The sequence below is a fragment of the Cetorhinus maximus genome, chromosome 1 (assembly GCF_964194155.1).
Source record: "Cetorhinus maximus chromosome 1, sCetMax3.hap1.1, whole genome shotgun sequence".
NCBI lineage: Eukaryota > Metazoa > Chordata > Chondrichthyes > Lamniformes > Cetorhinidae > Cetorhinus > Cetorhinus maximus.
Genome location: NC_135879.1, coordinates 111,335,976 through 111,350,152, shown reverse-complemented (window position 1 = coordinate 111,350,152; position 14,177 = coordinate 111,335,976).

Sequence of the window (14,177 nt, the reverse complement as noted above, 5' to 3'; positions counted from 1 at the left end):
CTTCATTCCTGGAAACATTTTTTAAAAATTCATTCACAGGATGTGGGCTTCGCTGGCTGGGCAGCATTTATTACCCATCCCTAATTGCCCTTGAGAAGGTGGTGGTGAGCTGCCTTCTTGAACCGCTGCAGTCCATGTGGTGTAGGTACACCCACAGTGCTGTTAGTGGGGGAGTTCCAGGATTTTGACCCAGCGACAGTAAAGGAACAGCGATATATTTCCAAATCGGGATGGTGAGTGACTTGGAGGGGAACTTCCAGGTGGTGGTGTTCCTGCAAATGACCAAGAACCAATGTTGCTGAAGACTGCACCTGTCTAGGGAACTGGTTGGTCACATCTGCCAGCTGCTGCAGGATTTGGCAGCTCAGGGACATGGAGGGCATCCACTGCCAGTGGCCGTGAAAGTGACCGCGGTGCTCAATTTCTATGTCAGTGGCTTTTTCCAAGGTTCCACAGCTGACCTCTGTGGCATATCACAAGCCTCCACCCACAAATGCATCCATGAGGTCACGGACGCCATCTTCGCAAAGGCACACAACTTTGTGCATTTTGCCCGGGACCAGGAAAGCCAGGGTGCAAGAACGCTGGGATTTGCCCAGGCCTCAGGTTTCCCACAGGTGCAGGGTGCCATCGACTGCACTCACATGGCGCTCAGATCTCTGTGGGCAACAAGCGGTCAACTATGTCAACCACAAGGGCTTCCACTCACTGAATGTTCAGCTGGTGTGCGAACACCATAAACACATCCTGCAGGTGTGCACACGGTTCCCAGTGAGTGTTCATGACTCCTACATCCTTAGCAGGTCTCAGATTCCTGACGTCTTCCAGGCTCCAGAGAAGCTGCAGGGATGGCTCCTTGGGGACAAGCGTTACCCACAGAGGAAGTGGTTGATGACACTTGTGCGGAGGCTTCAGACTGCAGCAGAGCAAAGGTATAACAAGGCTCATGCTGCAACTTGCACCTTGGTGGAGTAAACCATCGGGATGCTGAAAATGAGGTTCCAGTGCCTGGACCGGTCTGGTGGAGCCCTGCATTACAGTCCACAGAGGGTGTCACGCATCATTGTCGCCTGCTGTGCCCTTTACAATCTGGCGCTGTAACGGGGAGAGGAGCTGGCTGAGGAGATGATGGAGAAGCTCCACATGTCCTCCAATGAGGAGGATGCTGACAGGGATGAGGGTGAGGAGGTCCTGGAATGCGAGGATGCTGGCGATGAGGCCATTGCACAGGCCAGACAAGGCAGGCGCAATCGGGAGGCCCTCATTGTTGCTAGATTCACGAAGGATGATGATGACAGTGAAGAGACAATAGATCCTCACAAAACCTCTGTGACTGTCTGACTCCTGTCTGGCTGAGGGTAGCTCGCTTGCGCTCAGTGGTCAGAGTCATATCATGGAGATGCAACCATGAAACTTTAAATGCACCTGATCCTTTGTCAGCCTTCAGCACCTGACACCATCAGGAGCACAGCATCACTGGACACAGGTGCTCAATAGATGGGGGGCCAGGCACAACTCGAAGGTCCTGAGAGTACACAAAGACAATGCCTGCCCACTACATTCTGGCAGCAATAACAAGCACCATCGAGATGTAGGTATCAGTAATGTTTCCAAGGAGTGTGAGGCTGGGCCATCAGTTTCATCTGAAGGTTGCACAGAGCACAGGGATGAGGCTCTGGACTGAGACACCTGCCTTTATCTTGTGTAGAAAGGTTTCACATCTGGACGACATGAACACTGCTCATCAGAACAAGGGGCCACAGGCAGGGAGACATTCTTGAGAGTTTATTCACAATAATGAACAGTACGTACAAGTGATTAACATCCGTGCACAGGTGGTACAACTACATCGAAACGTCAACTGTATCCCTCTCCGCAGATGCTGTCAGACCTATTGAGTTTTTCCAGGTATTTTTGTTTTTGTTCTAGATTTCCAGCATCCACAATATTTTTCTTTTATCTTCTCAACCAATGTCTGCCGGCACTGTCGAGGCCTTCCATGCTCGGTGGACCCAGTTAATTACATTTTTGTTTAATGTTTGCAAGTTTCCTTTAAATTTTGTCTTTGTCTTTGAGGGACTGTTTTTTACTTTGTCCCTGATTTTGTTAATTTAGTTTATTTGGTTGACTCAAAAGAGTTACATCTTCTTAACCTTCTTAAACCTGCTGCTACATCTTGGTGCTCACCTGGCATCCACAGCGGAGGTGGAGGCAGCCTGCTGACTGTTATGCCCTGTCTCTGATGACCTTGACAGGCGTCCTCTGGAGGGCCGAGACCTGGAGGGCCCCAGCCTGCTTTCGGGGTCCTACTGTGTGGCAGTGGCACCCTCCTCGGCCTGTGGAGCTGGAGCTGCTGAGGTCACAGGAAGAGGGTTTTCGGATGGGCCAGACACTCCCGGAGTCACCTGGGTGGATGGCCCCATGGTGTGCACATGCTGATCCTCCTCCCTATGGATGCCCCAGGGCCCCTGGCTGGCTCCTTGAGGAGAAGGGGAAGCTGGAGTGAGATCAAGCTGTCTGGCACCCCTCCTGCGTTGACACTGTTGAAGGCCAATTATGGCGTCAGCGATGATTTCAGCCCGTGCAGCAGTGCAGGAGTGACATCCTGGACCAAGGTCTCCATGGCAGCTGCCATCCTACCAGTGTTGACCTTGGTGCGTTGCAATGCCGACGCTATCACCTCAGACTGAAGGCGGACAGACTCCTCCATCGTGCCTTACAATCTGAGGAGTGCAGCGGACATCCCTTCCTGATGTTCCCAAGCTTGTCTTTGCAGCTCCAGCAACTGTAACATGGCCGAGCCCAGAGGCTCATCATCTGACTCAGACTCAGCAAAATTCTGACCTCCAGCTGTCCTCCGAGTACCGGACACCTGAAAAGCCCCTGCCGCTGCCTGCTGTGAAGTTAGGTCCCACCGAGGTGTGTGTTTCTGCCCTGGTGGAGGATGTAGGTGCACGCTGTGATGGGTCTTCAGTTGGGATTTCAGCAGATCCCTCTTCCGAGGTGCCTTTGGGGCTTAAGTCTAGGGCCTGGGTCATGAACTCCCTTGGCTGTTTCCCAGATGTGCCTGCGAAAGCAAGGAGAGATAATTAGTGCATGGCAGTGGCCTGTGAAAGAGGACACATCACTCAGAGCATGGTTGTCTGATGGATGTTGCACTGCTAGATCCTCACTTGGTAGAGCACAGCCAACCTCACCGTCAGCACAGGAACGGTCCAGATTTATTTTCAAAGTCCTTGAGGACCTTGATTTCAGGCATTCCTCCACCAGTCTACAACCTCTCCCTTTTGTTTTGTGCCAGCTTGTCCTGCATGAATAGAGATGTAGAGAGTTTAAGCAGGATGCCTGTCAAGCCAGATGATAAGTATACCTGGCATGTGTGGGTGGTGAGTGGTCCCATGGTTGGGATGAGGACAATGAAGGTGTGTGTGAGAGAGTGAATGGTGATGTCCCTTGAACTGGCAGTGAGTGAGATCCCTGTGAATGTATGATTGGTTTGTGAGTGTGTGAATTGAGAGCGATGAGAAGAGTGAATTACCCTGGTGGAGCAGAGGGGATCATCCATCCTCTATCGGCACTGGATGGCTGTCTTCTTTTGCAGGGTATTGGCACTGAGCACTGCTGCTGCTGGACTGGTGATGTTGCTGCCCCTCCTGTGGCCGGTGCGGTGGTGGAGGACATCAGGGTGGGCCTTCACGCCACCCAAAAGGTGTCCCAGGGATATGTCATTGAATCAGGGTCTGCAGCCTTCTTGTCTTTTAGGGCCATGTGTTCATGGGCCGCCCTGGGCTGGATGCACCGAGAGGTGTGTGTGGCTGCACTTTAAATATGGCATTTGGCATGAGGAAGTGGTGAGCCGATGGTGTGGCGGGTGAATGAGAGTCCGCCCGCCATCAAAATGGTGTGTTTCCTGGGAATGCATGATTGATTAGGCGGGTTTGGAATGATACAATGTGAAAAGCCACAATTGTGGCTGGCAAATAAAATGTTATTTTTTCCGCCTGCTACGGCACTTAGTGCACATCTGGGACGATTCCACCCTGTGACTTCCTGTCCACATTTCCAGGGCCAACCCCTCCCACCCCACCATCACCCCAGGATTGTCTCCCTCCTCCATCCAGGGCCAGCAGGACAAGTGGGCCGAATTTTCACTCCTGACTCAGTTCCAATTCCACAAACCTGACTTGGGAGAAAATGCCCTAGATATTCGGATTTTTATTCCACGAGCGGGGGTGGGTGTTAATGGGCATTGGACTCGCTTACCTGTGAACAGTGTGGAGGCAGCTACTGAGGCAGCAGGGTGCCAAGGCGTGCTGATTAAAGGGCCCACCTCAGTCCTCTGGAACTTCATTCCAGCTGTAAAAAAAGCCAAAAACAACCATGTAGCCCTCACCATTCACACATCCTCACCTCCACACATTCCCCATGCCCCATCTATGCCAACTTATGACACATCGTGCTCCCACCCACATGGGCTCCATACCTGTCCTGCCAACCTATGCTCCACTACGCATCCCAATGGCCCTTTATAGTTCCTATGCCAACCTATGCCCCAATCCACCCCCATGGCTTGTTATAGCCTCATGCCAGCTAATACCAACCCATGCCCCCTATGCCTTTTGCCCATATACCTACCATCATGGGCAGACCTCAGGATCCAGGCAGAGATTAAATAAAATAAAGTTCCAACTATCTATTGCAGTTATTGCAGACTTTACTTTTCACTCACATTCATAAAAACCCATTAACAAGCATTTCATCCAGTTGCATAATCCCTTATAAAAACAAGCATTGGAATTCATTGTCCCACTTCAAAGAGTGTGTAACTACTTGGAGCTGTTAATCAAACTGAAATGGCAGTCAACACTCACCTAATAATGGAAACATGAAGGTTTATGTCAACAGACAGAGTAAAATAGCAAGTAATAATTTTTTTAACATTACAGGTGGCTTTTTCAAAGCATTAAAGTGCAGGAGTTTTAAATGCCTTGATAGCTTGACAGCTCCCTTTGACAGTCCATTCTTGTCAAATGTCAAATCTTGATAGTTGGTTTTGACAGTTCTAATGTGCTTCACCATTGCAATTAATTTATGCACTTTTTATGCACATTCATGCCTATTTTTAGCCACTCCAAAAGGCACATGACCTCTCTCAAAGGGCACCTTACCTCTCCCAAAGGGCATCTGGTCTCCCCAAAAGGTTTACCAGGACCTTATCCAAAGGGGTACCTTACCTCTTGAAAAGGGTATTCTGGTTATCAAAGTGAATCCACAAAATTCAGACCTGCTCCTCCAGGTCTAATTTGCACAAGTCAGGCTTCAGGCATCTCTCAATCAAAATCACCCATGCATGGAGGCAGCTGCTGATTAGTATGGGCAGCTGCCTCTGAAATGTGCATTTCCCAACCAGGGCCCATCCCTGCCCCAGCAAAAATGGTAGGTGCTGTGTTTGGGATGGGACTTCTGGACTTGGGCCTCTTACACCTTTTTTTGCCGCAATGGAGAGGCTCTCTGTCATCACCAAAATCCAGATCTAAGTGTCTATTGATGACTTTGCAATTTAAAAAACAACTCTGATTCATAAAACTCAGTCAATACATTAAAATTCCTTCAAGTATTTAATCCATTATAAAAACAAACATTTCCTTCAAGTACTTAATTTCTCCAGAAAACAAACATTGTATTCATGCCTCATATCAATGACTTTATAACCACTAGCAGTCAAACTATGAACTTATAGGCCCCTCGCTGTGATATTGATAGGTTGTGGAATCAGTCATGCAGCACTAATCTTTTTATGACAGCTCTCAGGCTTATGACAACACACAGCCAGTGAAATTGCAAGCACTGATTTGCAGGCTGATTTTTTTTCTTGAAAATTTAAAGAGGTTGGGGATTTAAATGTCTTGACAGCTTGGCAGTTCGTCTGAGTTCATTTAGTTTTTATGCACATTCATGTCGACTTTTAACAATCCTAAAGGACATTTGACCTCTTCCAAAGGGCATCTGGCCTCTCCTAAAGGGCATCTTACCTCTGAAAGAGCACTTTACATCTCCTAAAGGGGTAACTGGACCTCTCCATAAGGGCACCTTATATCTCCAATAATGGCACTTCATCTCTCCAAATAACTCCGGCAGCTTTAGATCTTCTTTTCAAGTATCTAAAGCCCATGAGTCATGTTTTGGATATCTCAATAATGTAAATTGCATCTGTTTGAAGGTAGCTGCACTTTTATATGTTCAGCTGCTTCTGTGAACCATGGATATGCAAACAACTACCTGCCCCATTCCCACCCACCCAACCTACAAAAATAGCGGGTGTCGAGTTTGAGGGCATGACTTCTGGAATCAGGCTTCAGCACCATTTTGGCTAAGGGGTGGAGCCTTCTGTCATTGCAAAAATTCGGGTCAAGCACTTCTGCTTAACCGGGGCTCAGAAAAATAGAAACTCCAAGTTTCCTAGGCTGTTTTATGAGTGGCTTCCAGTGGTCCCTTTGACATATAATACCACTATCTCAAGCTCATCTTGTGATCCTGAGTCACATAAAAATCTCATATCCGTTCTTTTATTAAAAACAGGTAATGCTATTCAAGCGATAAGTAAATTTAATATTGAAAGCCATTATAGTATCTATAGCCAGCACGCTGAAGTCATAAATGCATTTCCTGCTCTATTTCCAATAAGATATTCCTATTTTTATCTTCTCTCTCAAGTTTCCCCTTCCCATTTTGGGACTACCACCTATATATTGGGAGCTGATGAAATCTGCAAAACAAGTCAGACAGTGAGCGGCTCCACATGGAATGCAGAAAAATGGTACCTAAGCTTGGAGCATAAAAAGAATAAATTTTTAAAAAGTTTGTTCTGCAAATGATAAGTTTTTTTTTAAGTGTACTTTGCTTGGTAAATATATGTACTGAATATATTCCTTCGTTTTCTCTTAAGATATTTGTGAATTCAAGAAATGGCCAAATAATATTTAAGCTAGAACTTAGAGTTGCTGCAGGCTTAGGTCTGAACTCTGGAATTCCCTCCATTAGCCTCTCTGACTCTCTTTCTCCCTTGAAGACAATGCTTAAAACCTACCTCTTTGACCAATATTTTGACCATTTGCACTAAAAGTGCCTTATCTGGATTGGTGGCTAATTTTGCATTATAATAATTACTTTGGAATGTTTTATGATGTTAAAGGTGTTATATAAGTACATATATGTTATTTGTAGTTGCATGTTTGTACGATACTCCTCGAATTATTATTTTAACAGAAGTATTATTAACCTGTCTAAACGCTTAATGTGATCACCTGCCGATATCGCTAACAATAATTTCTAGGCCCTTGTCTCATACTGAATGTGAAATATGCAAAAAATATTGCAGGAACATGCAATTGTGCTTTTATCAACAAATTTGAAATATAAAAAATTGTGCACCTGTAGGAAATAATTCTTAACACCTTGTGTGATATCAAGGTACCAAGATAATAACTTCAAATCCTTCATCATAAAATCAACATCCCATCTAATCCTGCCTCGCAAATTCAATCCATGCTTAGGTCCTATGCCACAAAATATGATATTTGTTCAGGGCTTACATCAGACCTGTAGGTTGCTGTCATGGGGTGTCTTTAATTGATAAAGGTAGTGACAATACAGAACTGAAATGATAAGAAGAATTGCAGGGCAAAGTTGCAGATCATTTAGAAGCTGCAATTTATATTATGATTGAATTAAAAGGCAGTAATACAATCTGTGGGTTCAAATGTTGACCATAAAGTTACATTTATAACATCATCTGAATTACTTGATTGGGTTATTGCCTTATAACTTGTCAAGCAGAATCTATTATCCTGTTTATACTGGACACTTAAAATTCAATACCATCATTTTGCAAAGATTTCAAAATGAAAGTGAAATAATGTACTTGGCACAGACATTGCTTGATGTTTGGGTGACTCATAATTCAGATTTCCTGAGGGGTGGGAGTCATAATTTGTTTCCTATCCTGAGGGTAAATGGATTGGAAACATTGATTTTACTTTTGATTTTAGGGAGATCATGACCCTTGCAGATCCCCTGAAGCTTGCATGATAATTGCTTGTTGTCTGATATTTCCCAATTTCAAATTAACCCTTAGACAGCTGCAAACTGTAAAGTTTGTGATCGCACCAGGTCACACTGATTTTCAGTCATCTTAAAACTCCATAACACACATGCTTCGACATTTATTTCTTCTTCAGGACTCAAGTGTGAAAAAGATTGGTTATTATTTTTGTTGTTTACTTATATAGGCTTATATTATGATACTTTTCCAAAACATCAGTCCCAATGACACTCAACATTTTTCATGCACCACCATTTGGCTGACAAGTGAATCTTCAAGAATATTCAGCTGAACACTCCTTCATTAGTTAATTCCAGAGATGGGGGAAAGTTCTATCAACTGCAGTGAGGCTTATGAGATTTTTGCCCTGGTGACAATTTAATGAAATGTGTTCCTGTCATTTCGCAGAAGGAAAACAAGAAATCAAAAAGTAAGATATTTTCTGACTGTCAGGGATGATCCTAGTGACGCAGAATGAATAAAGATGCAGAGAGGAATTAGGTGATGAATTCCATTAGCCTGATAGCTGCCTGACCAGCAAAACACAGTTTAAAAACGCCATTACACAAAATAATCAACTTCTCTGATTTCACGCCTAGTGCAAGGTACCTCACCTACTTTCAATTTTTAACTTTTACCTATCGAAACCTCGTCAGAGAATTGCCTGAAATGACTTCTGTTCCTGCCCCTCACATCTCCCTCGACAATCTAGCCTTTGTCCGCTCCTATTTCTCATCTATATGTTGCCTGTTGGAGATGTCATTCAAACACACAACAACAAGGTCCACATGTAAACTGACAACATGCAGATCTGTCTCACCACTACCTCTCTTACCCACTGCACTGCCTCTTTGTTGTTGGACTGTTTGTTTGACATCCTCTATGGAATGAGACACAATTCCCTCCATTCAAACATTGGAAAGTCCAAAGGCAATGTCATTTGCCCCCAAACCCCATTGCCTACTCACTGATTCCATTCCCCTCCCTGGGCACTGTCTCAGGCTGAATGTACTGTTCGAAACATAGCATCCTATTCGACACTGCTTCGGGTATCATATCCTCTCCATTGTCAAGACTGATTACTTCCATCTCCAAAATATTGTTGATCTTGGTTTCCTGTATGACAAGAATGATTACATTTCGAAAGTACTTCACTGGCTGTAAAGTGCTTTGAGATGTCCGGTAGTCATGAAAAGTGCTATATAAATGCCAGTCTTTCTCACTTACTCCAGCCTTGCCTCAGCCTATCTCTTGCTGAAACCTTCAAATATCCTTTTGTTACCAAAAGACTTGACTATTCCAATGCACTCATGGCTGGACTTCTATCTTCCACTGCCCATAATTGAGAGCTTAATAAAATTCTGCTACGATATCTTAACTTGCACAAATTCATCACCACCTTTGTTCTCCAGTCCTACCACCCTCTGAGATATCTGTGCTCATCTAATTCTGGCCTCTTTAGCAACCCCAGTTTTTAATTGCTTCACCATTGGTGGCTGTGCCTTCAATTATCAACAGCTTAAACTCTGGAGTTTTTCACTAACCTCTCTGCATCTATACGTCTCTTTCCTCCTTTAAGACATCTTAAAGATACATTTTGACCATCTGTCCTAGTATTACCTTAAGTGTCTCAGTGTCAGATTTTGCTCTACGATCTCCTGTGAAGCACTTTGGGATATTTTACTTACGTTATATAAATACAGAATGTTGTTCTTGTTGCTCGCTGACCTACAATGGTTACTGATCCAGCAACACATCAGTTTAGATATTAATCATCATGTTTAAATCCTACCTTGCCCCTCCAAACTCTGTAAACTTGCCCAGCTCTGTAACCCGCTGAGATCTCTGTGCTCCTCCAACTCTGGCCTCACTGCATCCTCCACTTCCTTTGCCTTCCCATAGATGTCTGTGTCTTCAACTGTTTAAGTCCTAGGCCTGGATTTTACATTGCGGAAGTAGGCAGCCCACCTCTTTTTGACCAGCCCTGTAGTCCTGCAGCAATCAAGCACTGGCTGGCCAATTAACGGCTGACCGGTGGATGTCCCAGTGAATTAAGGGCCCTGGGGGAGTTGGAGCTCGGAAGGCCTTCTGTGGGACCGGCAGAGGGAAGGAGAGAAAAGGAATTAAAGGCCCAGGGTTGGCTGGAAGGCGGTGCTGGAGGCGGGTGCACAGGTGGATGCAATTACTAGCATCGGAGGTTGGGGGGAGATGTTGGTGGAGTGGGGGATGTGTAGGTGGGGATGTTGGGGGGTGGGTGTTAAAAGGATGCCAGCTGTGAATATGAGCACAAGGCATGGCCTTGCGGAGAAGGGCAAAGTGCAGTGTAGGGGCAGGCATTGAAGTTCAGCCGCAGGCAGATGGGCTACAGTGATCCTGTCAGCCCCAGTCTTCCTGGAATGCTTAAAAACCACTGATCTTTGAGGACAAATTCTCACAAACCACAAGGGCTTGAAGAAAGGCAACCAAACCATCTGGCCTACCATTAGGTCCTTCTGTCTTGGACTCTAGGTGTGAGATTTGGTTCTTAGTCAGACTGTAGTCATACTCTGGTAGCTGCTTAACATTTGTTTATTAGTACTGCTTTTAAACAGGTTACAGAGTAGGCATGTGACTCTTCGGCATGATTCCAACCTCTCTCAGAGTGTAACACATGACTGACCATGTCAATGGAATATCATCATCTACGTCACACATTAGCATATCCCATCTGTTAACCCCTTATACTATACCATCCAACCACTGGAAGTGGCAGCAGTATGGTTACATGATGTTTAATGATGACTCCCTGTGTGCCCTCCTCCAGGCTGTCACCAAATGGTGGGAGGTTCTCCTCCCATGGGATGGCAAGAGGAGGATCCTCATCTGACAAAGAAAGCAGGACCTTGCTACAATGTCAGTAAAAGGGTGAAAAACCCTTTACGCTCTGTAAGTGTGAATGAACATCCTAACTCTCAATGTATCCGCATAACTATGGGAGAATATGTATGTGGTGAGCATGGGAGGTGTCTGCTAGGGTCTGGGCGACTGGCCTCTGCATACCCACAATGCTGACTGAAACTCTCTTGATACCCTGCAAGGCTTGCGGAGGCAGGGACCTGATGACTGCAAAGGGAGCAGTGCCACGATGTAAAGCACAGGAGAACCAGTGAGTGAGCATCCCTACCTGAGGGATTGATCCATCCAGATGTGGAACTCATCATTCTTCACAGGAGAAGAGAATCCACAACATCCGCCAAGGGTTGATGACAGATGGGGGCATACTGAACTTGGCAGTGCTGACCAAGATGGAGGAGGACATCCTGCTCCTGATCAGTCAACAGGGGGTCAGATAGGTTGGAAGAGGAAAGGCCGGAGTTAATAGTGGGAGTGTTGAATTTCCTGGGAATCCTCTCTATCCTTGGAGGTGGGGGAGTGTGGCAGGGATGGTGGGGCGGGCTGAGTGTATGTGTTGCAGTGGTGGAGATGATCACTTCTGAGATGCTTGATTTGTTGCATCTGTTCGAGATGCAACTATTTTTACTTAATCTTTATCCGCATTATTGAGTTGCATTCATCCATGTTATTTCTTCAGCAGGTCAGACATGGCTCCAGCAGAGACCATCAACGAGGGTTTGACATATCTCCTGAGGAAGAGAAGGGGAACTCAGAGGGTGCACCATCTCATTTTTTCTCCACACTTAGCACCAGCTCAGATATTAGCACCTCGGTGGGTATGTGTGCATCAGCTGATTCCACAGCAGCCAATGGTTTGAGTACTGCACAATCGCTGGACCAGGAGGCTGTGGCAGTCCAGGATTTTGACACTCAGAGGAGGGTGGGAGTCCAGCTTTATGCTGAACCCCAGGCAGATGGTGAACTTCTGGAATTGTATGTGAGGCGGCAGATATTGGATGTCCAATGGGCGGTGCATGAAGATCTGGCTGAGATTCCTCAGGGTATGTATGCCCTAGCAAGGATAGTGGAGGAGTCCATCCAGGTCATAAGTGCTGCTATCTACCTCTCTTTTGAATGTGTGTCGTCTTTCATAGATGGTGTGTGTTGATGTGTGAGCCTTTTGGAGGTAGTGTTTGTTTAATGGACCTGAACAGATGTCAGATAGTGTCTCCATAAAGCTGGTTGGGAGAGGCCGCCAAACCATTAGCTGAAACACCTCATTATCAGGGCGCATTCATCTTCCTGCCACCCACTCTCTGATCGCCCTCATGTGGCTCGACATGCTGCTCTGGATCCTGATATTCCTCTTCTGGACTGTTTTAGTTGTCATCTGAAGATGCCTAATGGTCCGTGATACCTTCATCTGTCAGTTGTTCTGTCTGCAATGCCAAGTTGTGCAGGGCACAGCAAATGGCAACGATCAAGGGCATGACCCAGTGCCTACTGTGAGGTGCTAGCTGATTGGTCAAGGCAGCAGACTCTCATTTTTAGCAAACTAATGGTCCTCTATATAGTTGTCCTGGTGCAATCATGGTTTGCATTGTGCTTCTCCGCCTCCGGACATGGATGCTCGATCAGCGTTATAAGCCTTAACTCCTTCCCTTGTCTCCAACTAACCAGTCATCTAGTTATGTGAATAGTTGTGGCATCTGGGGATACAGGCATCATGGCTGCTCCCAGGGTACTGCGCTCACACCTGCAAGATGTGCAGACAGTGATCACATACTATCTGCACATTCAGAGAATGAAATCATTCCCGATTCACAAGCTCCCCTGGCTGCCCCGCCAGTGCCTTGATGGCTGCATGCATGCAATTGATGATCCCTTACACTTTAGGGAATCCTATGATTGCTCTCTTGACCTGACTGTAGTTGTCAGTGATAAACTACATGAGGCTGTCCACTCTCCTGAACAATGCATCAGTTACCATTTGATACAATGATGGGCTGATGAATGTAATCTGCTGCAGAGATCTACTGTTGACCCTTGAAAAGATCCCAAGACATAGAAATTTAAGGCCATTGTGACCTTCAGTGCCACAGCATCCATGCAGTTAGAACTTACACTATCTCCCCTGCAAGCATCTCGCTGATGGATAACTGCCTCCCTGGAGATACACAGCCTTCTACTACACTGGCAGCCTGTCATATGAAGGTGATTTGAGCAAGGCTTATACACCCTTTCCTTCAGGGTAATGTCTTCTCCTTGGACAGCCCTGTCTACACTCCTCTCTGAGGCCTTCTGGCCCTTCGACATCACTATGCAGCGCCTGTGCGTGGTAACCTGATTACTGCTGCCCATGGCCAGCTGCCCTCCTCTCCTGCATTCTCCTTTCATTGTCCCCACTTGAGGATCCTCCATTGGAGTGCACTATTCCCATGGCCCCTGTGCCTCCTCTGTTTCAGCCTGCCTGTGATGGCTGCTCTTCCAAATGACTCCTTTACAGCTGAACCCTTCACTGACTCAACATCAGGCGTTTGCTCAGAATGTTCAGATAACAATTTCCCTCACCTCCCATGTAGTCTGAGCGGCAGCCTCCAGCTCCTCATGAAGCCTTTTATCTTGCCTTTGTGTGCTCCTTGGATGAGTTTGCTGTGATTCCCTCCCGCTGGTGCAGTCCAGGCAACCACCGGTTAATTGCATGGGCAGTAAAAAATTGTGGCAAATTAAAATTGCCACAACTAGCTCTTAATTGACCTGTATTGAAAGGCGGGCTGGCTTCTGGCTTTTTGCAAATGCCCTTTGTGTTTCTTATTTTCTTTTAAGTCCTATTTTCTTGTAACAGCTCTGAGGCAGCAGGCCATTCATACTTGCATAAACTGTAAATGGCTAAGCCAGTGAATCTTCCACGGTTCGGTTTCATTGGGTATTCACAGTAAACTCCTACAACAAGAACTTATATTTATATAGCGCCTTTAATGTAATAAAGTGTCACAAGGCACTTCACAGGAATGTTGTCAAACAACATTTGACGTTGAGCACAACTATAGATATTAGGGCATATGACCAAAAGCTTGGTCAAAGTTGTGGGTTTTAAGGAGGATCTGAAAGGAAAAAATGGAGATAGAAAGCCAGAAAGGTTTAAAATAGGGATTTCAGAGCTTAGGGCCTCGACATCTGAAGGCATAGCCACTAATGGAGC